The 27843-nt window shown below is 42.3% G+C and overlaps 1 protein-coding gene across 14 annotated transcripts in view; it reads right to left on the bottom strand.

Annotated features, from left to right (window-relative positions):
* ADGRL3 (adhesion G protein-coupled receptor L3) overlaps positions 1-27289 on the bottom strand; it is a 490192-nt gene extending 462903 nt beyond the window's left edge. For 13 of the 14 annotated variants that reach the window (XM_039710508.1, XM_039710495.1, XM_039710502.1 and 10 more), the window contains exon 1: positions 27168-27289. The gene's annotated coding sequence lies outside the window, so the exon portion shown is untranslated. Of the gene's footprint in view, positions 1-27003; positions 27107-27167 lie in introns of those variants that run through there. The other variant, XM_039710496.1, reaches the window with a different exon arrangement.
* Between the last annotated feature and the right edge of the window lie 554 nt (positions 27290-27843).

The following is a 27843-nucleotide window of genomic DNA, read 5'->3' as shown; positions in this document are numbered from 1 at the left end:
TGTAAAAACTGGAAGTATTCAGGACATTGCAAGCAGGAGTAACATTCACTGTGACCTCCAGCTTTACTTTTTTCCTCACTCTGAAATAAATTAGATGTGCTGCTGATAGAAGAAACTGGTTTGCATCTCTATGAACATGCCAAACAGGAAAAGTTAAGTTTAGTGAAATGCAAGGACTCCAGCTAAAATATTCTAAAGGTTTTGTCACATGCTTTCAGCTATCAATGACTTCCCTGCCATCACATTTAAAAGCAGCATGAAATATGCCTCACATCTCAGAGTGACAAGGTGGTCTCAGACAAAGCAAGGACCTGAGGACAGCTCAGAAGGTTGCACACAGCTGGCTTGCTCCTACCATACAAGATTTTGCAAAACACTTGCCACAAACCAGGGAGATGTGTGAAAGCACAGAATGAGTATTGTAGTTTGAGCAAGTAGGCACAAAAGGAGCACATGCAAGTCAATATATTTTGGCATAAGTTACATATAAAATGGAAAGATTTGAACACAGCTCTTAAAAGCCAGGGGTGAGAAAGAACAATATAGATTTTTTTTGTAAGACTCTCCTGCTGCCATAGGAAAAGAAGGGATAGCACACAGTTGATAGCTATTCTGACCATAAAGCCAGAGATAACTAACAAACCAGTACACTCACAGCAAGATCTAAATTCTCAAAGTATTAACCATTCTAAGGCCCTCTTAAAAGTGGATTTGAAATAGGAAGGAACAGAACAAGAGAACAGGAAGGAAAAAGAAGAGCAATGCTGGCCTTAAGATTGAAGTACTGATCCTGTCACAAGCAAGAAGCAAATGCCAATCCTATAAATTTTCATCTCCCCTCCTGTGAAATCATCTATGCTCTTGCATCCTTATATTTCAGTAACCTCTTAGAACCACAGAATTATTTAGGTTGGAAAAGATCTCTGAGATCAAATTCAATCCAGCACTGCTGAGTCCACTACCAAACCATGTTCCTAAGCACAACTACACATCTTTTAAATATTTCCAGGAATGGTGACTCCACTACTTCTCAGGGCAGCATATTCCAGTGCTTTACAATCCTTTTGATGAAGATTTTTTTTCCCCTAATATCCAATCTAAACCTCCACTGCTGCAAATTGAGGCCATTTCCTTGTCCTATCACTTGTTACTTGTGAGAGAAGACCCAAACCCCACCTGGCTACACCCTCCTGTCAGGTAGCTGTAGAGAGTGATAAGGTCTCCTTTGAGCCTCCTTTTGTCCACACTGAACAACCCCAGCTCCCTCAGACACTCCTGTGCTCCAGACCCTTCCCCAGCTCCATTGCTCCTCTTTGGAAACAGCAGAAAGATCCATGAAGAAACAGCCATGAGAAGCAGCATCTGCAAAAGGCTTTCCTGCTACACCACTTAAAAAAGGGTGACATTGCTTTACAATTCACTAAACAACATATTTACTCACAGGCTGACTACATATGTTGTACTTAGATGTCACAGCAGATTACTCACTAATTATACTAGGAAAAACCCAAGTAATTACTGCAGACTCTTTCCTCTGGTGCAGAAGAGGTCGGAGACATTCATTTACATGACAAATGATCACGCCTACCACTAGCAGTGGCTGCTTCCAGCACAGAAGGACCCCTCCTCCGAAAAAGTGCCATTAAATAATATTTTATTTTTTTTTATCACACTAAAAGCTGAGCATGTATCAGAAATGCAGTGACTGAAAAAAAAATTAGGAGCTCTCGCTGTTAAGGAGTCAGCTTGTTTAGGCCAATGGTGCAAAAATCAAATTGTTTCTTAATATTTTATGTGATATTTCAGGCTGATAAAAACTTCTGCTACTGAATGAAGGAAATCACATTACCAGGGCTGATATTCATCAGAAATATTTTGAACTGAATATGTGAACTGCTTTTAACTGAGTTTAAATCGATAACACCACTACTGTGGTTAGTTTTATTGAATTGTACATTGGAATAATATAATTTGCATTATGTTATGATGACAGTATTACCCTCCACTCTGAGCTGTATTTATTCAGCAGGAAGGTGAGATGTGCCACCTCTTCATTTGACAAATCAGACACACCACTGCTCTCAGTGCTATTTTATGGAATGATCATTGCAGGTTTACACTGCTATGTACACACCAGGCTCTACCCTCAAGAAGCCAACACCTGAAGGTTGAAAAACCTTCATTTTTTATGGCATTTCTTTTTCCTTTCAGAAATAAAGCACTGGAGGGAAGTTCAAATGCAACCATACAAATCAACACAAACCAGCATACGTTAAGTGCCTAGGATCATTCATGGCTGTTTCCAGAGACCCAAGCAGGGGCTTGGAAGCAAGAGGAGAAGGTTTGTTTGCAGGGGGCGGTTACGCTTATAAGCATTATTTATACATGCAAGATGACAGCTAAATCCTTCTTGCTTCTCCCTGGTGGAAATGCAAGAGGGGAGCAGCCTGTCATCTGCTTTAAGCATTCGAAGTTTTTGTTACCTGTAAATATTCAGCTGTAAAGTGGAAGAGAAGAAAATATGAACTCAAGGCTCATTTCTATGTTTCCTCTCAAAGATTTTCATTTTTAAAGCATCATTTCATAGTTTAACTTGCATAACATTTGTCTTTCTTTGTCTTTTTAAACTCCAGTAGAGTTTAAAACCGCAAGGAAGTGGCAAGCAGAAATAGCTCATCATCCTAAAACAGCACTTGTCAGAGGTGAATTTCAGAGCACCTTGACAAAGGTCGTCAGAATCATTAACTGCACTTTACTGGCGTTTAGATGCAATAAGGAGACCAAAACCAGGAAGAGTGACGCAGGCACACAGGGCAGGAATAGAATCCTGCTCTCCTATCCAGCCACGGGAGCACTGCAAACTCATTGTGTATCATAACATTATGACCATTACCACAGATGTGCTTTATAGAAGGCTCCCTTTTTCCACCCAAGCACCACTGACCAGCAAACTCTCAACCTCCATTCCTGTAACACCTACATTCACATACAACTCCTCCAACATAACCCTCACTTCTGCAAATGGGCATAAAGGCAATGCACCTTTGTTCTTTAAATTAAGCTGAAGTCGGACTCTAAAGAGCCCCAAATGGCACCTGCTTCACTTAGGTCTCTACTCCAAATACCATTCCCAGAGACATCCATGTCCACGCACACTGCTGCCGCTGCAGTCCAGCCAAGAAACTATTAGCATTTTGAAACCTTCAATTTAAGAGCATCAGTGTGTGACAATTAGATATATTACATTCTGTTAGGCCAACAAAACTTATGATTTAGCTAACAGAACGATACCAATAATTTATAAGTTGTTTTTTTTTCATCAGTGATTAATCCGCTAGACTTCATGCTTTGATCATGATACTTGTGGGTTTCAGTTTTCCAAAAAAGCCCATTACAGATATGCATGCAAGTGCCAAGTTACACCACTACCTATAATTTCATTCTCCTTGCTGCCAAACTGAGCCTGGGTCTTTTACTATGCGTACAAATGCTAATTACAGCTCAACACTAATGCTAATCCTGACATCTGCTAATTAAAAGATCACATCTTCTGCAGAGTCAGCAGTGCTATTCAAATGAAAACATTAATCAGTTTAAAATTAAAAAAAAAAATCAATCAACAAAGCAGAAATTTTAGTCCTTGGTTCAATTAATATCAAAGTGCAAACTGGGAGTACTCAAGAGCAAGTGTCAGTACATTCTTTGGGAAGATCTAATGTTCGGTGAAAAGGAAAACTTTCAGCACAGTGAGATTTTTCTGTTCTCAGTAACTGTCCACTCTCTTGCACCTTCTTTAATTCTTCCTTCTCAGCAACCAGAACACATCAGAAACCCAAGACCAGCCCATACCAACATCCCACAGTTAAACCAAGGCAAGCACAAATATCTACATGTGTACATTCAAATACCTAAGAAGTCCCACTTAAGCTTCATGGGACCACTTTCCTCTACAGCTAACACATGGACCTACAGGATCACTAACACATTCACTAACAATCCTGGACCTTGTCTTGGACAAGACAGTCCAAATTTGCTTCCCATTTCAGCACACACAGTAGGCAGGGAAAAAGGATAAAAAGCAGGATGCATCCATCCCATGAAATAAACACCGAGATCATAAAATCCCACCAAAAAGTCTACACAGAGCTCCTCGATTCACCCATTCCTACCTCAAACCCTGCTGCTTTACATGTTGCTCCCAGTCCATGTTTTTCCTGTAAGGACTGTCCATCCATTGTTCCTGGAAGAGCCCTCCTGCACGGTATCTTCACTCTCTCCATGAACTGAGCTGTTGCTTTCCAGATCCTGCTCGCTAGTTGCTTCTTTGATTAATTTCTTTAGTGCTTAGAAACTATGGTACAGGTGCTCCACAGACAAAGCAGCTCTGCTCAGGGTTCAGATTATGGGGACATTAGAACCAGGAAGACTACCCTAATTTCCAAGGAAATCAGAAGAAAATGGAAGTTTTGAAGAGATGAAGAGATGGTGCAACCTAACGGGATCCCAACAACAGCAGTCTCCTACAGAGCAATCTTTTAATGTTTACTAAGTGCCAAAAGGATGCCTATTGGTAAAGAGGAATGTGAAGTCACTTCAAAACAAACAAAAATAAACTACCTTGTCTTAGTGGGACAATAGTACCGCAACTCTCCAAAAGACAGAAAAAATTCCAGTAAAGGAAAAAGCCCACAGAGCAACAGCAGCTCGCAAGACAGCACTGGGCAAGAAGAAAAATAAGGTTTTTCACTCATTTAGCATGCTGCTGCTCAAAATTCATTTAAAATAGGCTGCATTTATTTTGCTGGTGCTCAATAGGAAAAAAAAAAAAAGCTCTTTAAATTTTTTATACAAGTTAATATTTGTATTTATAAGGAAACCAGACAGAAATAAGATTTACTGCCTTTTTAACAATGTCAATATGAAAATGCTCTTTTGTAAGATGCCAAGGTTTCCTCCCTTCTCAGCTACATGCCCTGCAATTGCCATCTTATCTGCACTTTAAAATTTCCACTCTGGTGAAGTCTTACACTGTAATATATCTTTAGCTAATAATACACTGCAGCCAGTTATAAATTAATCACATTGATAAAAGGTCTAACAAAGTTACCAATATCACTCTGTAATGCACATGCAATATTACCAAGTCTTATTTGAATAGAATAGGCAATTCAATCAAGAAAAAATGTGACAGAGACTTCCGACTGCAAAAGAATCTTAAATCATTAATGAAACTAAGAATTTAATGTATGCAAATTAAATTATATATGCATATTTCAATGGGCTAAAAGTTTATATGCATACTTTACTCAGGAATCTGCCTTGTGATACGATTAGAAAGAAATGGTGACAATTCAGATTTTTTATTACTTTGGACGGTAAAGTGTTCATAAAATGATTTATGTTCACCTAAAAAGGTACAAAACCCCATCAATTAAAGCCAGGCTGCAGATGGTATAAATAGACTGCAGCCCCACTGAAGGTGCTATAAGCACTGTCTCAATACATCATTTGAGGTTCAGGTCTCACTAGTCTCCACTTGCAAAAAGCAAACAAAATCTGAGGTTATGAAAAACCTGGCACCAGCCTGCACAGAATTCAAAGAAAATAATTTCAGACCTCTCCTCCTCTGGTAATCAAATTCAGTAGCAGGTTCAAAAGTTACCAGGGCATGGCATAGAGGACACTGACCTGTACAACCATTAAATAAGCTTTCTCTCCTGGCAAATCACTTTTTAAAGGCAGGAAGGGAATATGTGATAAAATATTAATCTTATTGATTGTGCTCTAAGGAAAAAAAAAAGGTTAGAATCTGATTGCAGAGGATATGACAGCTTGTGGCTACTAAACATCTCTTCAAAATTCCTATGTTGGATTTTTCCCCTTTTTAGTAAAGCAGGCCCAAAAAACATTCCCCTAATTAAATGTCAAATATTTTTGACTCCTGAAATCAACCCAGTATTTCCTGCTATAAGCCATGTACTGGGAAGACAAAAGTCCAGGCAGGCAATGAGCCCTTCAGGAAACATTTTTACCCCCAAGCACAAAAAATTATATTGATAAAAATACACACATTTATGTTGCCACGGTGAATAGCATCCACTGGAGCTCTAGGCAGCAAACCAGAAACAAGATGTCATTTTCCATTTTGAGGTAAATGTATTAATTCAGTACTGACTCCTTTTTTTATTTTGCCTTTTCTTTTTTTTTCTCCCAACAGATTAACAACACTCCCAAAGAAGAAATCACAGCAGAGGGGAAGTTCTGAGGCAGATATTCCCAATGTGTGGCAGCACATCCAGCTAACACAGAAATGGTACCCACAGAGCCAAGACTGAGCAACTTCACCAGGGGCACAGCACCAGCAACTTCTGCCAAGATGCTGAGCCCTCCCCATCTGAGGTGAAAATCTAGTTTTAGGCTCAAACCAGGAAAGCCAATGCTCAGCTACAAGGGAGGATTTAAGCCCTATTACTGCATCTGTATAAATGCTTTGTTGAATTAAGGATCTGCCCATTTACACCTCTTCCTGTTATCATTTCTCCCTGGGCTATCACTAAATCACATAGGATCTAATGACCTAATTAAAACACTTCTTAACACTCACAGCATTTTTGATGCCAGCTTTCAACACAACTAATGGCAAATGAAGGTTAATAACTGGTAATTATCATACCCCTTTTAAAGATTTTGTTTTTAAACAAAGGAGTGAAAATATAAAAATAAATTACTCCAAGGAAAGAGCAAACACACATGCAATTCGTGAACACTGCTAAAAACCATTCACAAGAACAGCAGTTGTGGCTATAAAACCCAAATATTAAAAAACATTCAATGCACTCAAGCAGGATGAATCTTAAGACACTGCACATTCCCAGAATTTCAGCTTTAAAAAAGCCACCTGTATAAAATGCTATCTAAATACTAGTTTACTGATATAGAAATCAAAACTGATATCTTGCCAAGACACAGCCATTGAAGTGCAGATGCAGCTGCTGAAGTGCTTCCTGTAACTTTTCATTGTTCTGTAAACAAGCTGCTTCTTTGCTACACTGCCTTTCATATACATTATGCCAACCAATCCCCATGGCCCATTTTTACTCATAGAGATTCAAACTTACATGCTTTAAAAAAACAAACAAACAAAAGACAATCTTTAAAGACGTAATAACAAAAACCTCCCACCTAACATGACACTACAGAAGCCTGAGCATCTCCATGTACAGTTTATATTAACAGCTGCTGTAAAACCAGTGGGAACACAAGCCTACGTTACAATAATATTTGAGAGTTTCACAACAAGGAATAAGCAGACTTGCAAAATACAAAATAGTGTTCAGAAAGGAGCCGGTGCTTGGACTTGTCTATTCAAGTGTGTCCTTCAGCAGGAAAGGCTGCTCACAATGCAACACCTCAATGCCATTCAGGCTCAATCAGCTCTTACAGAGGCACATGCTAAGCTGTACTGAGCAGAGCCTCTAGCGTATGACAAGCTCTAACCAGAAATACAGCTTTCTCCAGTAAAAAGATTTGTACAGAGTTCAAATTCACAAATATTAGGAAAATCACTGAAAATAAGATTCAGCTGAGATAAAATTATGTGTCATGTTTAAATCCTTTGAACCCTGGCTCTGTCAGCAAGTGTTGCCTAGGAGGGTAACAGAGATTTTGAACTCACACTTAGGAGCTTTACAGATCTATAGCCTTCAAACTGCTCCAAGTTATTTTTTAATGCTAATTAATTTTATTCAATATGAACACACATGTCTTTGTGACCCCTCAAGAAAATGTTGGGAAGAGGTCTGTGCAAAAGCACTTTGCTTGGCCACTGGAGTTAGGGGACAATGCTGACTTGAAAGTAAGTACAGGTGTTTGATGCACTGATAAACCCCCAGCAAATGGAGCAAAGTAACAGGACAATGCTGTAAACAGACCAAAAAATAATAAAAAGCTGTTATGAAACACATATCATTTCAGAAGACTATGAAAGGCATGAATATACTTCATAATCAGTGACTTGAGACAAAAGGACCAAGATTAAGGGCTACCAAGTAACCCTGAACAGAACATTCTCAATCCCCTAAATCAGAATTGCTCATTTCCAGCTAAAGTGGCTAAAACTTTCAAGCAATTTTTTTTGTGGTAACAAGTCATACAAAATCATTCACTGGATCTAACTCCATATTGCTTTCCTCCAATTTTTTAATTAGATCTGACAATTATTACCATAAAGCACAAATTATTTTTAAGCTACACTGAAGTAAACACTCAGCAACATCTGCTTTGCTTTCATTGTTTATTAAAACTTATTCGGAACAGAAGTTTTCAATGTTCCACCACTAGTTGTTATTCTGTGTTTAAATACTTTGATCAGCTCTCCTCAGAAAAAGCAGCATACACCACTTTCCATCAAAAGAACAAAGAAATCTTCCCTTGGTCCTCTAATGAGGGCACAATCATCCAGTGGCACCACAGAACTTTATCAGCTATCAGCTGCTGAGAAAAATAGAAAAAACTCAGTCACCAGTGTGAGACTGCTACTGTACGCTCCTAAAATCCCCATCTCCATCAAGTTCAAAAGTCAGAAATGCTCAAGGATCCCGTCACCTGCTTAAAAAATTAAAACCAACAGTGTGGAGAAGAAACCAGCACCAAGTAATTAGTAACGGGGGAGTGAATTTAGTGCTATGTATCTGCAATATTGATGGATTCAGGCATGTGCTGTGCATATATAGCTCTGCTTTGGAGATGCAACATGCAGTTTGCTCTCTCACCTCTCTTTCTCCAAAGTTCTGTACAAGTTGCAAAATGAATTTGCATGATGATGAGGTTCGATTCTGTTAGTTTTCACTGGACTGTATTAGCAACAGCAGGAAGAAAGAGAATAGAACACACCTTGCTAAGCAAGTTACCATACACATACACACATCTAGAGAATCACAGAATCATCAAGGTTGGAAGAGACCTTTAAGATCATCAAGTCCAACCCTCCACCCAGCACTGCCACTGTAACCCCTAAACCCCCTAAATCATCACCCAGCAGCAGATCCAGACACCTCCTGAACAGTGGATCCCACCAGGGCCCACAGACTTGCGAGTGCCTAATTGGCAGAGCAGTCCACTAATCATTTCCTCATGGATTATGGGCACTTCACTCATTTCCCCATCACCAATTTCCAGCTCTGTGAGCTGGGTATCCTGAGGACAACTGGCCCTGACACTGAAGACTGGGGCAGAGAAGGCATTAAGTCCACACGCGTGTGTATGCATGTACACATTGCTGCTCACACATACTCCTGTGTAACACACATATATGCCATGCTCAGTGTTCCCTAGGGCAGGAGACTCAACCAACACACTGGGGACCAACCTTCAGATCCTAAAACTGGGAACAGGAAGGGTGACAGAGATTCTAACACCGCAGAGCAAACATCACACACACTTTGAGCAGCTCTGCCCTGTCCCACAGCTTGTGCTACTTCTACACAGCCACACAAAAGGTTAGCTGTAAACCAGCCAGGAAGCTGATCCCAGGTGAAAACAACCTAGCAGGATTACAAATTCAACAGAGATTTTAAAATTAGGGCTTCATTTCCCAGCTTGGTTGCCCATACAGCCACAGAAACAGATGGGAAATGAAGAGGGTTGATTTGGAGGTGGAGGGGAAGCAGTCAAAACTTACACTGGAACATCTGTCCAAACTGCAGTTCTCAGGGAATCAAAAAAGGAAGGTAGACTTTTTTTTTTTCCTGAGTTTTTGAAGAGACTAGAAGGACCTACATATACCTTATTCATAAGATATAGCTTTGTTAGATAAATCATTAATATGCCAGAAATCAGGAGCTTAGGGCTGCATTCTGGGAAGTTCCTCTCCCACCCACTGGCTCAGCATCCCAGGGCACCTACCCAAGGGATGCTTTCCCACACAAGTCAAGACAGACACATCTCCCAGCATCTGCCTTTTCAGACTTTTATGTTTCTAGTCCTTGAAAGAAAAAGGGAGAGCAGAGGTATAATTGCTCAGGTTTGCAGGTTACTCCATGTTCTTGAGGAAAAAAGCCATGGAGGTACAAAAGCCCGTGCTGGGAGTCCCACTCATAACATACAGGACAGGAATTATCAGGAGGAATCACTCATGTGTCACCACACCTGCATTTATTTCTGTGATATTTAAGGTACATATCTTACACCAGCTGAAGTAAGAGCTCCTCCTGGGCACAAGCTCCGTGAAGATCAGGGACCATTTCAATTCCTCTCCATGCACTTCCTGATGGATCAGCTTTGCTGTGCCAGGCACCAGCTTATCACACAGATTCACATTTGAATTGGAGATGCACTGCAAGCCAAGGAGAGTAATTTCCTGGGGTGGGATTCACCTTCTCCATCTTAAGGTATCTGCAATGTAAATGTCTCTATCTGAGTTTGGCACCTTAGGCTCTCCCTTTACAGTCTGTGAAGAGAAAATCTTTTTAGGATGCGATTCATCTGACATATTTTAAAGGTCTACATGAAAAGAAAAGGAATCATGTCTCAAAAGTGCCTGCCTCTTTCCATTAGACAGAAGGTCAGTTTAAATGATTAGCTTTCATACAGACATCTCAGACCAGATAAACAAAACCTACTTTATCTTTCTGCTTTTAAAAACAAAAGAAAAACAACAAAAAATTCATAAAAAACAAATCACAAACAAACAAACAAACAAACTCACACAAAAGCCCATCCCAAAAAAACCCAAAATCAACACAAAAGACCACAAAAGCCAGACACACTGATCTCATGGCAAAAGCGGGATGCAGAATAAAAGAATAAAGTTATAAAAATACCAATTAGCTATTCAAACAAGGCAGAACAATGCCCTCTTCCTGTCCACCACACTTCAGCCCTGCAATAAAAGCTCACTAATGAGCCAGTTAACCACACCAGACTTATTCACTGCCTACAGCAGTGACCAGCTGATCAACCACCAAACGTGTCCCAGTGGATGCTCCCCAGCTGCAGCTCAGCCCAACTCAGTGTCTGGGCAGACACCACGAGAGCAAGGCAGGCTGCTCACTGGGACCTTTTTCTAGACACTTGACCAGCTCAAATAATTTTGTTCAGGAAGAGAAAAAAGCAAAGTTGCAAGAGTGCCATACTCTTCAAAAAGCAGCCAGTAGAAGCTCAAGAAATTTGGAGCCAAGGTTCATTGTAAGGAAAAGCTAAGCATTTGTCACTAGAAAAATATACACAGGCAGGATCCAAGCACCAACCACTATTTCTGAATAAAGCAATAAAAAAAAGTTTTAAATCTTTATTCCTTTCATACTTAACTGTAACAGGTATTATTTCTGGAACACCAACAACTTCTAAAACATCTCCAAAATTCACAGGCTTTGGCACATCATGATTTTAGTGAAGTTGCTGTATACTTGCAACTTCCCACTGGAGTGTTCAAATATCATTTTAAATCAGTGGCATACTTAGAGCTGTCCAAAGTGAAAAGACATGAAACTATAAAGGTCAGCACATGGACTGAAGGGAGTGCAGCAGATGAATCATGGGGCACAAGGGGATTATACCCTGTCACACTTGTACTACTGAACTCAATTCATCTGCTACCTGGTCCTGCAGGCAACAGCCCTGTTAATCATAGCATTATAATATACATATAATACATAAGAGGTGCATAATAACCTCTAAGTTACCAAGTACCAGTAAAATAAAGTGACTAGACATTGTAGTTCTAAATAAAACTTTAATTTCCCCCATATTTTAGCAATACTACGAGTCACCACTAGATTACTTTTCAAATGTGTCTCCACATTGAATGAAGCAGATATTTGCAAGCTTCTTCAAGCTGATTCACCCTTCACTTTTTCAGGCAACCTCTTACATGACTAATGTGCAGGAAAATTCAAGTCTACAACATTCAGCTCTCAATTAGAGGCTATTTTTAATTAGTTACAAAGACTCTATCAGAAGCAACTGGCCTGAATCAACACAGAGTTTCTGAGGAAAACAAACAAAGCAAGCCCACACAAGAAAACCTCATCTGGCCTTCATCCAAGCATGCAAACTAAGGGACATTTCCATATCACTCTGAAGATTTCAGTGCACTGGCCAAAGCCAAATTAATAAGGGAAAGACAACGTCTTAGTTTAACGACAGAAACTGTTTCTTTACCATACCCTTACCTGACAAGAACAGTATAGAGATAGGCACAACAAAATCAAACCAATATGAAAAAACAGGAAACACATTTTTCATATTAATCCTAAAATGTAAATAAGATCAGAACTGATCAGCAAGGTGGTGGGAAAACTCAAAAGGGAAGGAGAAAAAAAAGGTCCCATCCATCCCTTCATAATCTCTTCACTACACCCAGAAAATGGAGGCAACCACAACGCTGTCTGCTCATCCACCTCCATCGGCACATGCTGATAATCATTTTTGCCATGATATGACACCAGCACCTAGAACTGAACACTAAAGGGCAAACATTGCAAGGCTACATCAAGATTTCACATCGTGATTTATCTGTGGCTCCCAGCAGGTCTTCCCAGATGATGAAGTGTCTTGCCAGCAGCTGAAATCTTGATACTGAGACCACAGACCTGCACTGAACAAAGCCTTGCTCCTGCTATTATTTTATCTCATCCTGCTCATGAACAATGTCCTCTTGATTAATTTAAATAATTGCTCCTTGTTACAATAGCAACAGTAGATACATATTGATCATCTTTACATACCCTGGATGCCGGACATAATGAGTCTGGAAATGAAAGTGGAGAAACTAAAGAAAATGGAGTTGGCATGCAGCTGGGAAAAAGCTGGAGTAGCCAGGAATCAGCCCCTGCTTTGCTGGAAGGGAAGACACTTTGCCAGGACACAAAAGGATCCTCCTTTCTCCCTCAATCAACAGAAAATTAGCAAGGAGGCTGGAAACTTAACATAATTACACAGCAACCTCTGAACCTTATTATTGCACACACACAGGTTTAACTGTATGGCTGTCATTAGTCCCTTACTCCCTAACACAAATTAGCCGTGTTAGGCAAAAATTCAACAGGAGTAAAAAGCAAGAAATGCCACCAATTGCAATAATTAGTATGCACTGCAACTGGACACCTTGTTCTGCCTCCAACATGGGCACTATCCCCCCCTCCTAAGTTTTGTAACTCTGGCAAAGGGAGTTCCCTTGAGCACTAAGGAGGAACTTTCCCTTCCTTGTGGGATTTGCCTAGCATTGGGTTTTGCCATTGAGAGTGCTGGCAAATCTGGGATCTTCAGTCTCATAGCCCACACAACTGTACAAAGTCCTCAAGTTCTGCACAGGTAACTTCCAGACAGAAAAAAGGGACTATAAAATACTTCCTGCTCCCATCTACCTTTGCTAGGGGCCACCATATCCCTCAGGATGGAAGCATCACTGGTGTTTTCACAATATGCACCAACACAACCAGCAAACCCAGCACACGTGGACAGCAATTTTTATTTTCATTTTAAAAAATACCTCAGCTTTAGGAGGAACAAAATGCTAGTAAAGAATGCCACCTCCCTTTTTTAAAAAGCCACCCAAGAAATGTATTGGTGGTGGATTTTTTGGCTCATTTTAGAGTCCCACTGAAAGTTCAAAATTAGGGGAAATGCTATAGCTCTGCAGCACTTACATAAAAAAGAACAAAAAAATTAAATATCACAACAAGATGTCATTCCTAATTCAGAAACAAATTATCAGACTCAGCTCAGGAACAGATACACATGGAGTTACTTGGACCAAGTTAGCTCTATAGAAGAGCAGATGTCAAGTAGACTTCAGTCCAGTGAATTTTCCATCTTCCCTTTCCTGTCTGACTTCTAGCTTAAGGAAAACATAATGGGACCTTACTTTTGCAGCAGGCTGTGCTTTCATATGTAAATTTCATCTCCATAAAGGACCATTATAGAATGTTTGTGATTTTTTTAAGGCTGGATTATAACCTAGCTTCCACACAGGGACCCAGATGAAACAAGGCCTGTCTGAGCACCTCACTGAGCTCCAACCAGAGCCAAGAACATCGTCGTGCAACCAGTAAAATGGTTACAAACCTGGCTCTCCTTGCTCTTACCCTTGCTCTTTGTCTGCCACCATCCCAGGACAATAATTTCATGGCAGGCAGTTTCACTACCCTCAGCACCAAGCCAGCCCTGGGGACACCATCTAGGATGCTCAAAAAGGATCAAGTTTGCTGGTCTTTGACCAATGGCTCTGGACTTGCAGTCTCTGCTAAAAAGACAACTCATATCCAGCTGCAGATGTATGGAAGAGCCCCTTAAAATATGATGGTCAGCTACATGCTTACAGGCCAGATTCCTCCTCAGTGTACCATATACACAAATCACCTCGCAAGGAGAAACTATCCCTGAAGCTCAGGCAAACATCATGGCAAAATATGCAGGGCTCACAGACACATGAATTCCTGTACTTCACACCCAGCCTCACAAATCTGCATTTGGCATCTGGTGGGATTAGCTGTGCACTAGGGCAGAAAAAATATATGCATAATTCTAAGTTATTAGAAAGTACTGAGAGCTGTCCAGCTCCTAGGAAAAACAATCCCCTCAACCAAAGACCAGGCAAGGTAAGCAGCTGGAGCACCAAACACTGGAGGCCTCCTAAGTTGGCACCTCAAGATACCATAAAGGCATGGAGGTCATATCTTCTCTAAACTCCTGTAAAGAGTTCTGGGCTTTGGGTTTACCGCAAGAAGGAGGAATCACTTAATCACCATCTAACCTGATGTAAAGACAGCTGGTCTACAATGCAGGGAAGCAGTGGGGCAGACCGGGATTGATCAAAACCCAGTTTTGCAGCAGAGGCACTCTGGGACTCTTCCTTTAAATGTGGAATTCCTCCTTCTTTTGCAGGGAAAGGCTAAGTCACTCAGAAAACTCACACATCCAACCTTCAAAGATCACCACAGGCTGAAAAAGAAAGTTGAAAATTATATACTTCCAGGTACTCATGCTCTCAGCCTCATATTGGGAAAAGCAAGTCATGTAGCTGTGTGTCAGCACCTGAAAAACCTGTGCAGTTCACACATTCAATGAATTTTTATCCCAGTGAGTTGTATGGAAAACAACAATGAAGTCGACTGTTTTGTTGGAAAAACAGATATATACCACTCTATGTTCGATAATGTTTCAAAATTGAAAGCTCCTGTGGAATATTTTTTCCCCTGGAGAAGGGTTCCCACAGTAGCTGTGCCCAATAAAAAAGCATTGTGCTCTCAATTGTCATGGTTTAAGCCCAGCTGGCAACCAAGCCCTACACAGCTGCTCACTTGCTCCCCACAACCAAATGGTTCACACTAAAAGTGAGAACACCCCTGGGCTGAGATAAGGGCAGTTTAATAGGTAAAGGAAAAGCTGTGCAGGCAAGCAGAGCAAAACAAGGAATTTATCCACCACTTTCCATACCCCAGGTAAGCAGCGCTCCATTGCACACAGTGGTTACTTGGGAAGACAAATTGTCACCACTACAAATGTCTTCCACTTCTTCATCTTCCCCCAGCTCTAAATGCTGAGCATGATGCCATATGGGATGAAATATCCCTTGGGTCAGCTGGGATCAGCTGTCCTGGCTGTGTTCCCCTCCCAGCTCCTTGTGCACTCCCAGCCTCCCCACTGGTGGGGCATTGTGAGAGGCAGAAGAGGCCTTGATGCTGAGCAAGAGCTGCTCAGCAGTGACCAAAATACCCTGGAATTATTGACAAGGTTTCCAGCACAAATCCCAAACACAGCCCCATAACAACTACTGTGAAAATATTAACTCTAGCCCAGCCAAAACCAGCACACTGATGATAAAAACAAGACAAGAATATTTCACATCTTCTCCTTGTTGGACACAATACAAGAGGTTAAACATCCTGTGGCGAAGTCTCCCTTCATCTCACTGATTTGCAATTATCATAAAACATAGGACTGCTTAAGGGCATCAACACTGATGACAGGAGTCAGCTACCATCAACTACATCAGCACTGACCACAGGAGTTAAATCCCTGTTTGGGGATTTGTGTGTTTTGATTTTTTACTTCTACAAAATTTAAGCATCTAAAAGCTCTAGCTAAAGGATAAGATTACTGATACAGAGCTAGATATATATATGTGTATCACTTGATATGCCAAACCATATGCCAACAGGGAAGTCCTGAAGTGTGTAAATCTTGATATGAAAATAATTCTCAGCAGAACTAGGGCCTGAATCCGCAACATATGATAATTTCCCTGCATCCTATTCTCACACCTGTGCTCTTGTGCTATCTTCTCCCCCCAATCACATTGCAAAACCCTACACAAAAAAAAAAAGTCCAACCCCAGAATACGTTGCACAGCTGTCTCACTGTTACATCTATTATTCAAGAAAGGTCTCATTGAATAAATGTCTGTTCAGAGGCTCTAAACAAATTTCATTTCTGAACACCACTGTCTGCAGCCCAGCAAGCCATTTCACCAAGATAAGATCACACATTTAATCAAACGCTTCAAAAAAGAAATACACACCGAGTTTGCTTAATAACATCAAATAATAAAAGTGCAGCACTGGCAGCATACTAATTTTTAGTGCTCTTTCTTCTTTGAGGGTTGTCTCAATAGTCAAGGTCAACCGTACATGGGATTTCTTCTAATTAGGGCTTCTGGTAATGGAAAACCTGCTTACTCTCACCACTTAGCCATGGTTTTGCCTACAATGAAGACATCTCTCTTTCATTTTAAATTAAATCACTGCAGCATCCCACCCAAGTACAACAGACAAAACTGCATAACTCTGCTAATTCAATAGAGGACGCAAATGAAAGAAACAAAAACCACATCTTTGTGGTCAACAAGCAATCATCCACACAAATGTCTATGACATTAAAAGTAATTTATAGGAGAAAAAAAAATTGTGATTATCTGCTTGATGTTTAGCTATAGCTTCTACTGCAGTACAGCACAGACCTATTTTGAGTTAGAAACTGAGTGGACTTGGCATCCCTAGGCCAAAATACACTTTGCCCTTCATTTTATTGTAGTTGTGAGAGGAACCAGCTCAAAAATCCACTATGTTGTTACTACTACTGCAAAATACATCTGTATTACTACAGACCAGACTTAAACGGTATTCTTCACTAGCTTGTCTGTTACTCTGTTTATTACTAATTACTTCTTTACGCAATTAAGAAATCAGCTTTACCACAATGACGACTGCTGAAACAGGCTTTGCCCCAAAATTACATGAACTTGGGATAACTGTGGACTCTTGCTGTGCTCAAGCCTGCAGCTTGAAAAGGGTCAAACAAAAGCTGGCATCCTCACCCTTACAGCCTGGCTCATAGGTTATGCTGGGCTGCCCTTTGCTTCCTCGGGATGAGGGAGCAACCAAGCATAAAGGCATTGGAGAAGACAACCCCCCATCTGCTGCTGCTGCCAAATCTTAAGACAGTGAGGCAGCTCTGAGATATATTCCACACCATATCACATTTTCTGTCAAAAACATCCCTGCAGACACTGTGGAGGTCCAGATTCTCCCCTTGAACAGGAAAATTGCAGCTTAGCTTAGGCTGGCATAAACAACTGCTTGAGTCTATTGGCAAACATCTTTCTTCATGTTTCAAACATCTTGAGTTTCACCCAAGGTCTCAGCTCCACTGCAAACACAGGGCTGCTCAGTTGGGAATATCCTCATGTGCTCAGTGATGTGTGCCTGTATTTCTCACCAAAATAAGGTTGCTAACATAGGAATCATTCCCTTGTTGCAGTGGATATTGTCTTCCTTGACTTCAGCAAGGCTTTAGACACTATCTCCCACAACATCCTCACAGGCAAGTTCAGCAAGTCTGGAAAGGATGAGGGTACAGTGAGGTGGATTGAGAAGTGGCTGAACAGCAGGTCCCAGAAGGACAGAGTCACTGCACAGGGTTCATCTGGAGGCCTGTCACTGGTGCTGTCCCCCACGGTTCAATACCGGGCCCGGTTAATCAGTGACTTGGACAAAGATGCAGATGGCCCCTCAGCAAGTTCAGTGATGACACAAAGCAGGGAGGAGTGGCTGATTCCCCAGAGAGATGTGCAGCCCTTCAGCAGAAATCACCTGAAAACCAGCAAAGGGAAATGCAGGGTCCTACACCTGAGGTGGCATAGCCCACACACCAGCACAGGGGCTGACCTGCCAGGAAGCGCTCCATGAAGAAGGACCTGGAGGTCCTGGTGGACAACAAGCTGTCCATGAGCCAGCCAGTTGTCCATGTCTTGTGGCCAAGCAGGCCCATGGTACCCTGGGGTTCACTAGGAAGAGCAGGTCAAGGGAGGTGATTCCACCCCCCTACTCAGCCTTTGTAAGGCCTCACCTGGAACGCTGTGTCCAGTGCTGGGCTCCTCTGACAAAAAGTATGGACCTCCTGGAGGGAGTCCAGTGGAGGCCAAGAAAGATGATGAGGAGCCTAGAGCATTAAGGGACTGGAGCATTTATGGAAGAAATTCTTTCCTGTGAGGGTGGTGAGACACAGGCACAGGTTTGCCCAGAGAGGTTGTAGATGCCCAGGCAATGAGTGTTCAAGGCCAGGCTGGATGAGGCATTGATCAACGTGGTCCAGTTGGAAGGTATCCCTGCATGGAAGGGGTTTGGAACGAGATGATCATTAAGGTCCCTTCCAACCCAAACTCTTCTATGATTCCATGACTCTGCTTCTCATACTGAGATATAAGTAACAGGCTAAGAAAGCTGGGCCTGTTCAGTCCTAAAGAGATGACTGAGAAGGGATCTCATCAATACCTTTGAGTATCTGAAGGGAGGTGTCAAGAGGACGGAGCTCGGCTCTTCTTGGTGATGTCAAGCAAAAGGACAAGAGGCACACAACAGGCAGAAACTGAGGCACAGGAAGTTCCACCTGACCATGAGGAAGAACTTTTTTTACTGTGTAGGTGACCGAAGACTGGAACAGATTGCCCAAAAAAGATTCTGAGCCTCCCTGACTGAAGATATTCAAGGACAGTCTGGATGCAAACCTATGCAATGCACTCTAGGATTGATCCTGCATCAGTAGGGAGGTTAGAGCAGATGACCTAGTGTGGTCACTTCCAACCTCATCCATCCTGTGATTCAGTGTTTTCAGCCTCCCTTTTGAATATCAGTGATGCTGTACAGAACAAGGCTCCCCACTCCTGCAACTGAAAGGCCTTGCACAGACTTTAGAAAGACTCATTGCAAACTGGTGACCTACTTAAGGAGATCTATAAAGTGCATTATGATTGTAATTGTGGATCCCTTGTCAGAAGGTCACAAGTTATCCCTCTATGCAGCATAATTGCTATATTTCAAATACCTATCAGGAAGAATTTTACTCAAAGAGGTATATGTCATTTTGGAGTTGTACCAAATAAAGCAGCAATTGTAACATTACATTCTTCTAAAAAAAAAAAAAAGACACACAGACATTCCACACACCTGCATCCATTAAAGATAATCCAAAATGACATTTTCTTGAAGAAGTCTGTGCTGTGGGAATTGCAAGTGCAGTAGTCACATCATAATTTCCCTCGGAAGGAAGTGGGATAGATACATCAAATTTCCCAACTATTACAGCCTGTGATTGCAATATCCAAAATCCAAAGGAATGACATTTTAGATTACACACAGAGTTCGAACAAGCTTTAGCTGAGAAACAATGTCCAATACAGAAATCTGTGGTCTGCTGGAAAGAGGAACGGCTGTTCTCTGGATACTCCAGATAAGCCATCTACTACAGGATTACAGATCAGCACTGTGTACCTCCAGATAGACTTCACATTAAAAAATCATTCAGGATAGAATCCCAAAATCCTTTGTAAATGCAGGGGAAAAAAAGGAGGGAGACAAAAAACCAACCAAACAAACAAACCCAAACCCCCCCAAAAAAAACCAAACCAAAAATGCAAAAGAACGCAGCAACAGAAGTGGTAAATAAGGATTCACATTACACAGCACATATGGGTAAAAAACTCCACAACATACATCTTGCTGAAATAAAAACACCCAAACAACAAAAACCTGTACCCTTTGAAGCGAGTGGTGGGAATTTGCACAAGTTTGAAATCACAATGTTTCAGTCAATAACGCACACATGCAAGGGAAAAGCAAAAGAAAAGGAGTTAACATGATCCCTGAAATTCTCAACTGTCTCCATCAGTGAGATGTATTCAAAAAGACAGCTACAAAGGGTGCTTTTTTTCCTTTCCTTCAGGAGTCTTTGGAACAGAATAAATAAAATAAATAAATAAACAAATAAAATAAAACTATGGGGGAAAAGGAAGGGAGAAAAAAGAGAAAAAAAAATCCAGAGAGCTCCTGAAAATGTCCTTACAGGGTTAGCTGTCACAGGAATGCATTTGAGTATTCAAGGTACCCACCCATGCAGAACATCAAAAACTGGGCTTGGGTCCCTCCCCAATTCTCACGGGTTTAAGTCAAGGCTGGTTTGCGACACTGAAGAGCAAGGCAGGGCAGTGCCTCTGCAGGGCTCCTAAACAGAGACCCACAGATCAAACAGAACAGGAGCACTGCTTCTGCTTAGGGCCTCCCTCGTCTCCCGGTGTCCTCCAACACAACACACCGGCTTTAGCACTGAAAAAAAAGTTAACAGCTCAGAAGCTCCCAGTGCTGGGCTCTTCTGAGCTAAACTCCCCATCTAACCTAGGCCTGCCCAAAGCTAGGCAGCACACTTGTAGCTAACATGCCTCTTACTTTTTGCTTGAAGGAAAATGTTGACTTTCCCAAGTATGCTGCAAACAGCACTCCTGCAACACACTGAAGATTCTCTTCCTCACTCTGAGGGCAATGAAAAAAAAATCTCATTAAGGCAGGTTTGGGATCAGCAACTTCAGAATGGAAAAAGCCTGCTACAACAAATACACAAGGACCAGAACTGACTCTGATAAAACATGTGGTTGCTCAACACCTCTGAAAATGTGGTTGTTCTATTTTGGTGGTGGACTATTAACCAAGCAACTCAGTTAAATTTTTACAACCGCAGGCCCATGCACAAGTTATTGTCCATTACTGTACCTACCAAAAAACAACTAGAAAATAAATAAGGAGAGTCCTTACAGCAAGACAATTTAAAAAAACCCAAACAAACAACTCTATGCATCAGCACCATTGTTTCCCAAACAAAACCTGTGTATGCACACACACGGACATACACATGTGGTACATATGTTTTGGGTATAGGTGCAATTCTCAGATTTCACCTAAAGCCAAAATTCTGTTTCATTTCCCAAAGTTTGACAAGAACATTCAGAACTGGGTCTGTTCCCCAAATCATGGTATTTATATGTCTATCTATGTGTCTGCCCATGATAAACAGATGTTCTAAAACTGCATTAGTCAGAAGGTTCCTATTCCCCGAACTTTAAACAGTGTTCATTGATGCAGTGGCCTCACCTCTGTAAGCAGATTCTTGGTTTCTAGGGAGTGGCAAAGGGACTTACTGTAAAAACTCATATATATTGTGTGCAGTGACTCTCACAAACTAATTACTTGCCCTTGGTATGAAACCACTAAGAGTCTTACCCAAAGGGGCCAGGTTTAGACTAGACCTCCCTTCAAAACAACACTGCAGTGCTGGCACCTTCGAGCAGGACTTTGCAGCAGGGCAATTCATGACTAAATTTTAAGTAACACTTCTACAGAAGCACAGGGAGTCCTATTTAATTTAATTTTAACTTTGCATTGCTGTAAGAAAACACTCGTGTTGGTCCTTTGTATTTATGACACTTTGTTCTAAGTTTCAGAAACGCATAGCTCCATTCCAAAGTTCAAAATCAATGACTTTACCTGATATAAATCAATGCAACTGCAATCAAATCAGTAAAGCTCTTACAATTAATAGTAGCAAAGCTATAATCTAAACTACTCAAAACACTGTGCATAATATTTCAAAGCTGTTTCCTGACAGGTACCCACTGTAATGAATTGGAGTTGTGCTACAGGCTTCTGAAGCATTAGGTTTGTAGCCACTGAAATAATTCCTGTGTAATTACTCACATGTTGACCAACGTGCTTTAAAAAATAATTTTCAGAAATCCTGGCAGAGTGAGCACCAATGGATGCTCTGTAAAGGTTTATTGCTCTTAGGCATTTAAACAAAATCTACAATTTCATATTGCCTAACTGGGACAGCTGCCAAACTCCTCTTTGCTTTCTTCAGAATGGTGTCTATTTCATGACCCTTGAAACTGAAAGCTGTCAAGCCTCAAACAAAAGTGTCTTGATTTTAATTCTGGACTGTTTTCACAAACACATTTTAGAAATGTACACAAATTTCTACTCTTCCTCTGTGTTCATTGCTTTGTTTGGCCTGAAATGCCACCTCTGGCAAAGATGTTACAAAACAATTACTAGAAACTTGATGCTGAAGCAGTGGAATGTTTTTGAAAAGATATCTCATCTGAGATTCTGGAGCTTCTCTTCAGATGATACCACATGTGAGATTCTTGAGCATCTTCCCTTCACAGGGAAGCCAAGAGAAGTGCTCCACTGACTACAGTGGGAGTTCCCATCACAGATGCAGCAGTACCTCCCTCAGACGGGAGTAGGCCTGAAGAAGTAGAGATGAAAAGTTCAAAAAGGGAAGGGAAAAAAAAAGACTCAGACAGAGGAAAACCGAAGTTTCAGGCAGGCTGGAAAAATCCCGCACTCAGCACCACTTAGTAAGTAAAACTGTGATCCACAACACTATTAAAATGATGTTTCCACTGCCTGAAAAGACTAGTTACCTTGCTATAGTTACAGATACTTGGTGCAATGACTGCTAAAAGCATCTGCCTTAGAGGCAAAATCAGAAGGCTCTCTGAGAAGATTGCTGAAGTAGAAGCTGCAGTGCCAAGGTGTCTTTAGAGAAGTTGTCTTAAAAATGAACACTTAGCTTGCAGACAAGAATTTCAGAGTGCACTGTAGAGATTATCTAGTGAGGAACGTAAAGCAAGCATTACACTGCAAACCTGGAGGCCAAAAACAGGCAATGAGATAACGTCCTAGATAGAATCACATCACAGATTTGAGTAGGAGGTGGTTTCCTTGCCATTAAAGTAGGCAAGAATTAGAAGTAGATGCTTAAAAGCAAAGTTCTGCTTCTACTTCACCAGCCTGCTCTGGGAGCTTCCAATGCCACTAAGCACAAGGACGAGATCAGGGAGTGCTGGAGCATCTCAACACCTACAGGAACAGGACATACTCACATGCATCCCAAGCAGGGATTAAAGAGCCTCACATTAAATGCTGGTGAGTATCGTGACAAATATTTGGCAAGGCAGGCATGACCCCAGGAGATGAGGCAGCCAGAGGCTAGCACATCACACCCCCTTACTGGGACAGTTACATTCCTACAAATACACCAGTGCATACTGAACTCCTGCAAATGACCATTTCTAGCTCTCCATCCTGCAACTGACAGCACTGCCTGAAGACATAGCAGAGACTGAAGTGTGGACATACACTCATAATTTGGCATAATGGTGCATTTTTCATGTTCCCATCCCAGCAGGAGGGCATCTACTGAATGAGAAAAGGACCAGCAGGGAAGAAACAGGCGTCCATAAACATCTCTCCAGCATGTCGATGCTCACGAGTACATCCTACCCCAATAAGCAGCCCATCAGAAGGGGCAGACAAAACCTTCTTTATTTTGCAAGGCTGTCTTGATGTTTCAGTACTGTCCTCAGCAACCCATCAATATTGTGATGTCTATCTCTCAGATGATCACCAGTCCAAAAAAAATTAATTTTTGAGTTGTTCTTACAAACCTCTTGTGATATGCAGAAGTCTCTAGGGAATAAAAATCTTTATCAAAATCACTCCAATTGCAGCATTCAGCTGTTTCCACAATCACCAAGTAATATAATTACAACAGGAAAAAATAAAAGGAACTTATTTAAAGCATAGAAATCCTTATGCCTGTCCTCCATGCTTTAGCTTTTCCTTGATCCATTCTTGGTCCCTGAATTCCATCTCTTTCATCAATCTTTAACACATCCTTTATACTGTGTCACGCATTAAATTGCCTCCTAGTCAATCTACACCAGTCCCAACACTATTAGTATTAAAATTATTAATAAATCACCCATTCCTAGGATTTCTTCATTTACAAAGACTTCCCTCCCCCGTGTGCATGAATAAATGTGTTGATGATGCATCCACTCATGCTCTGAATGTGAAAACCCTGATGGCAGCATCAGCCCCTCCAGCTGAGTGCTGCCCAAAGCTAAAGGTCATGCATATTCCTATTCAGTCCTGGCTGATAATTTGCTCTACCTGCCTCTAAATATCTATTTATTTATTTTTCCAACAGCTCTGCAACGCTGGGCTGAGACACCCGGCTCATCAGTCAGCTGGCTGGATGTGCATGCCTGCATTTTCACCTACAAACCTGCTCACACTTCCCTCCCAGCCAGCAAGGAGCACCAGCTCCATGTTTGCACCAGCAGACACTGGGCAATTTGCTTTCTGTTTCAGGAGGAAAAAAGATTTTCCTGCAATCAGTGCTTGGACAGGCAAGCTGAGCACCTCTGAGCACATCACCCCCGACTGGGAGGAAGGATGTGGTCCCCATGGCATCCCAACCTGGGGGATACACAGCCAAGCAAACAAAGGAGGGGGGTGGAGGGATGGACCCAGCAGGGCACAGGGACAAATTCAAATATCCTAGGCTAAGACATAAAGTACTTCATGTCCGGAGGGCACCAAGAAACTGAAACACCAGCTCCCACTCTTGTCACAAAAAACATCTCCATGAGGACTCAGCAGCCTCAACTTAATAAATACCATTACAATCTCACTGCCCTGCAAAACAGCACTCAATGTTTTCACTATCATCAATCTACACTGTCATTTATCTTGTTCTGGAATTCAATGGAAAACTAAACATACCTTCTCCTAACTACCCCAAGAAAAAAAGGGAAAATACATATTTATTCAATAACAGAAATTATACAGAACTCAAAGGTGAAGAGTAGTTTTATAGAAACTTCAGTCCTTTTGGAAATAAACGCACTAGAGATTTGTATCCACTTTATTTTTGCCAGTAGGTAACAAGACAGCAGTCACTTTATAGTAAATCAAGCCTAAATAAGGAAAAAGTACTCTTGAAGTACTCTTAAAGAGCAGGAACAGGAGCAGCCTCGACTACAACAATGGAGACTGACTCCTGTTCTCTCAGAGCAGTTTAATCTTTAGGGAAAAAATACAGCTTTACCACGGAGCCCTAACCTGAACTTTGTCACCCAGCATTGGCATGGATCAAAAGTGACGACTGCAGACTTTTTGACAGCAGCCTATTTTAACCTGTAACACCTGGTTTACTCCCATGAAAAGCTCCATGGAAGAATTCTTCCTAATGAATGCACAGTAGAAGCCTGTTCGTATTGCAAACCCCTGGAAATGATGATAAATGAGCTCCACAAAGCACATGCTACTACTCAATACCAAGCAAGCAGCATTGACTGTGCTCTTAAGAGGCAGCATTCCACAATGAAAATGGAATTTATTTCTTTTCAACTCCAGGGAAGATTTCTTTTTGGTCAGCTTCGAAAATTTTGATCCTACGCTCTGGAATAAGGAGTGCTATAATACAGAGAGGAATTGCAGCCGGCAGACTACCTCTCTGCCTTGTATCAAGAAACAGATGGCATTTTCGCCTTTTCCCTAGCATCTCAGCCTCCCTCTAAGCAGCTGGCTGCCTGGAACCAGAACTGCGAGAGTGGAAATGGCAATAACTCCTAAGGAGTGATCTAAACAGGAAAGTAAATACAATAGACATGGGTTGTTTTGGCTAAAACGATAATGAACTCCACAGTTGACAAGCAGAAACAATACATTGCTGTTGGCCAAAATACGAGTTGTTTTAACTACCGCAGAGAAGAATCTCATGCCTATCAGGAAAGGGAGAGAAAGAGAGGCTCCTTTCCTACTTTGCCACCCCTCAAGCAAAACTACACATCTGCTTGTCTATAGGGGAAAGGGTAAGGAAAAAAGCCCAACTAAATGTATTGGAGGTCAGCGTTACTTCCCTGGACAACTCCGGATGCAAGTCTGCTGATCAAACTCAGTCCTTGAAGACAATCCCCCAAATACCCAGGGCACATCTCTGGGGTAGTGTAGCTACATCTTCATTAGCACTAACGGGCACTGGAAGTAGGCTCCTTAAACTGGGAAACAGGGTTGCTGCTCTCCTGCTGATGGTTTCTCCCCGCCATCAGCGTTACAAGCGGCACCTCCAAGTTACGCGGTGAAAAGATGATTGCACGGGGAACACAAATAAATAATTAAGGGATCAAATAAACAAAGGGTTAAATGAAAGAGGCGTTAAAAATGCAATTCCGGCTATAGATATCGGCCCTTGCTCAAAACAAACGCCAGTCCGGTACTGCTAAGAGGCAGCAAACGCAGCCTCACGGGCAGGAGGTGGGGAGCTCCGCACATCCCTGCCTACAGCGAACGCTTCGCTCCCCGGCTGCACGGCAAGCCGAAGCTCCCCGTGTCTACCTGTAACCCGGGGCTGCCGGATTCAGACCTCGACCCTAGCCCCTCACATCCATGCACAGGCAGCCTCCAACACACACCCCCAATTCGGCAACATCCCCCCAACTCATGCCCCCTGATATCCAAGAAAGCAAGCGCTTCTCGAGGCACCCTTCAGCGACTATACAGCAACGCAGATCCACGAAGGAGCGGGCATGAAGACGGGGGAAGGGGGGAGATTGAGGAAACATAATGAAACTGACGAATTCCTCAGTGTAACACCAGCAAACCCCCCGGTCCAACGTGGTGCCTTTCACAGAAAAAAAAAAAAAAAAAAAAATCCAAGAGAGAGCAAGAACAAAACCTACCGGGTCCCCTCCATCTCCTCGCTGCCTTTGCCACCCTAGCTGCCCACAGCCAAACCCGGAGCCTACAAGGCATTTCCAAACAAGACGCACACCCCTAGTCTCCACTGTCTCCCAGCACACAGACCCAGAGAGATGCTCCCCGTTACCTGGAGGATCCAGCCCCTGTGAAGACAAACTACCCTTATCAGAGCATAATTCAATCCAAGCGTGCGCCCAGGGCGGCCGGCACCCTTCAGCCCAACGCAAGCGGGCAAGGGAGCCACTGAGGGCCGGGCAAGGGCTGCTGAGCATCCATCCGCTGGTTAGTTACCTTTAGTCACCTCCGGCTCCTGAGATGCGAGTCCCCATCAGATCCTCAACAACCTGCAGCAGGGAGCTGCTGCCACAATCCAGCCATTAAAACCAGGGGTGGGAGTAGGAAGCAGACCTGGCCACAGTACCAAAGCCCCCAGCCAGGAGGAAAAGGGGCCGGACGAGAAGCACGGACGTCCCTCAAGCGAGGAAAAATTAAAAAAAAAAAATAAAAAAATAGAAAGAAGTAAAAGTCTTTCCTTTTTTGCCGTGTTCTTCTGCTACACAAGCTTCCTCCCGGAGGACGAGAGTGTGTGGGTATGGGGGAGGCGATCGCTCCCGCCTCTTCCCCGCCGTCGCCGACCCCTCTGGACGAAAGCCCCGCTCCGATTTACCTCCTCCAGGTGGGCAACTTCAGAGCAAGGTGATGTCTCCAGAGCCGGCGACACCGGCCAGGCGATTCGGATGCGGCAGAGTCATTGCCTGTGCTGCTGCTGCCGCTGCTGCCGCCGCTGCTGCTGCTGCTGCTGGGGAAGAACAGCCGCTGCCGAAGAGACCACCAAAAAAAAAAATAAAAAAGGAGAGAAATCTTCCACCATCCCCCTTTCTCTCTCTCCCCTCCAGCACCAGCCGCTCTTCGCATCCGCTCCCCTGCCCGCGGCCCCTTGCTCCGCCGGGGCTGGGGGACACAAAGG

The sequence above is a fragment of the Passer montanus genome, unplaced genomic scaffold (genome assembly GCF_014805655.1).
Source record: "Passer montanus isolate IOZ18808 unplaced genomic scaffold, ASM1480565v1 scaffold23, whole genome shotgun sequence".
Classification (NCBI taxonomy): Eukaryota; Metazoa; Chordata; class Aves; order Passeriformes; family Passeridae; genus Passer; species Passer montanus.
The sequence above is the reverse complement of the archived record's forward strand: the minus strand, read 5'-3'. Positions and strand labels throughout refer to the sequence as shown.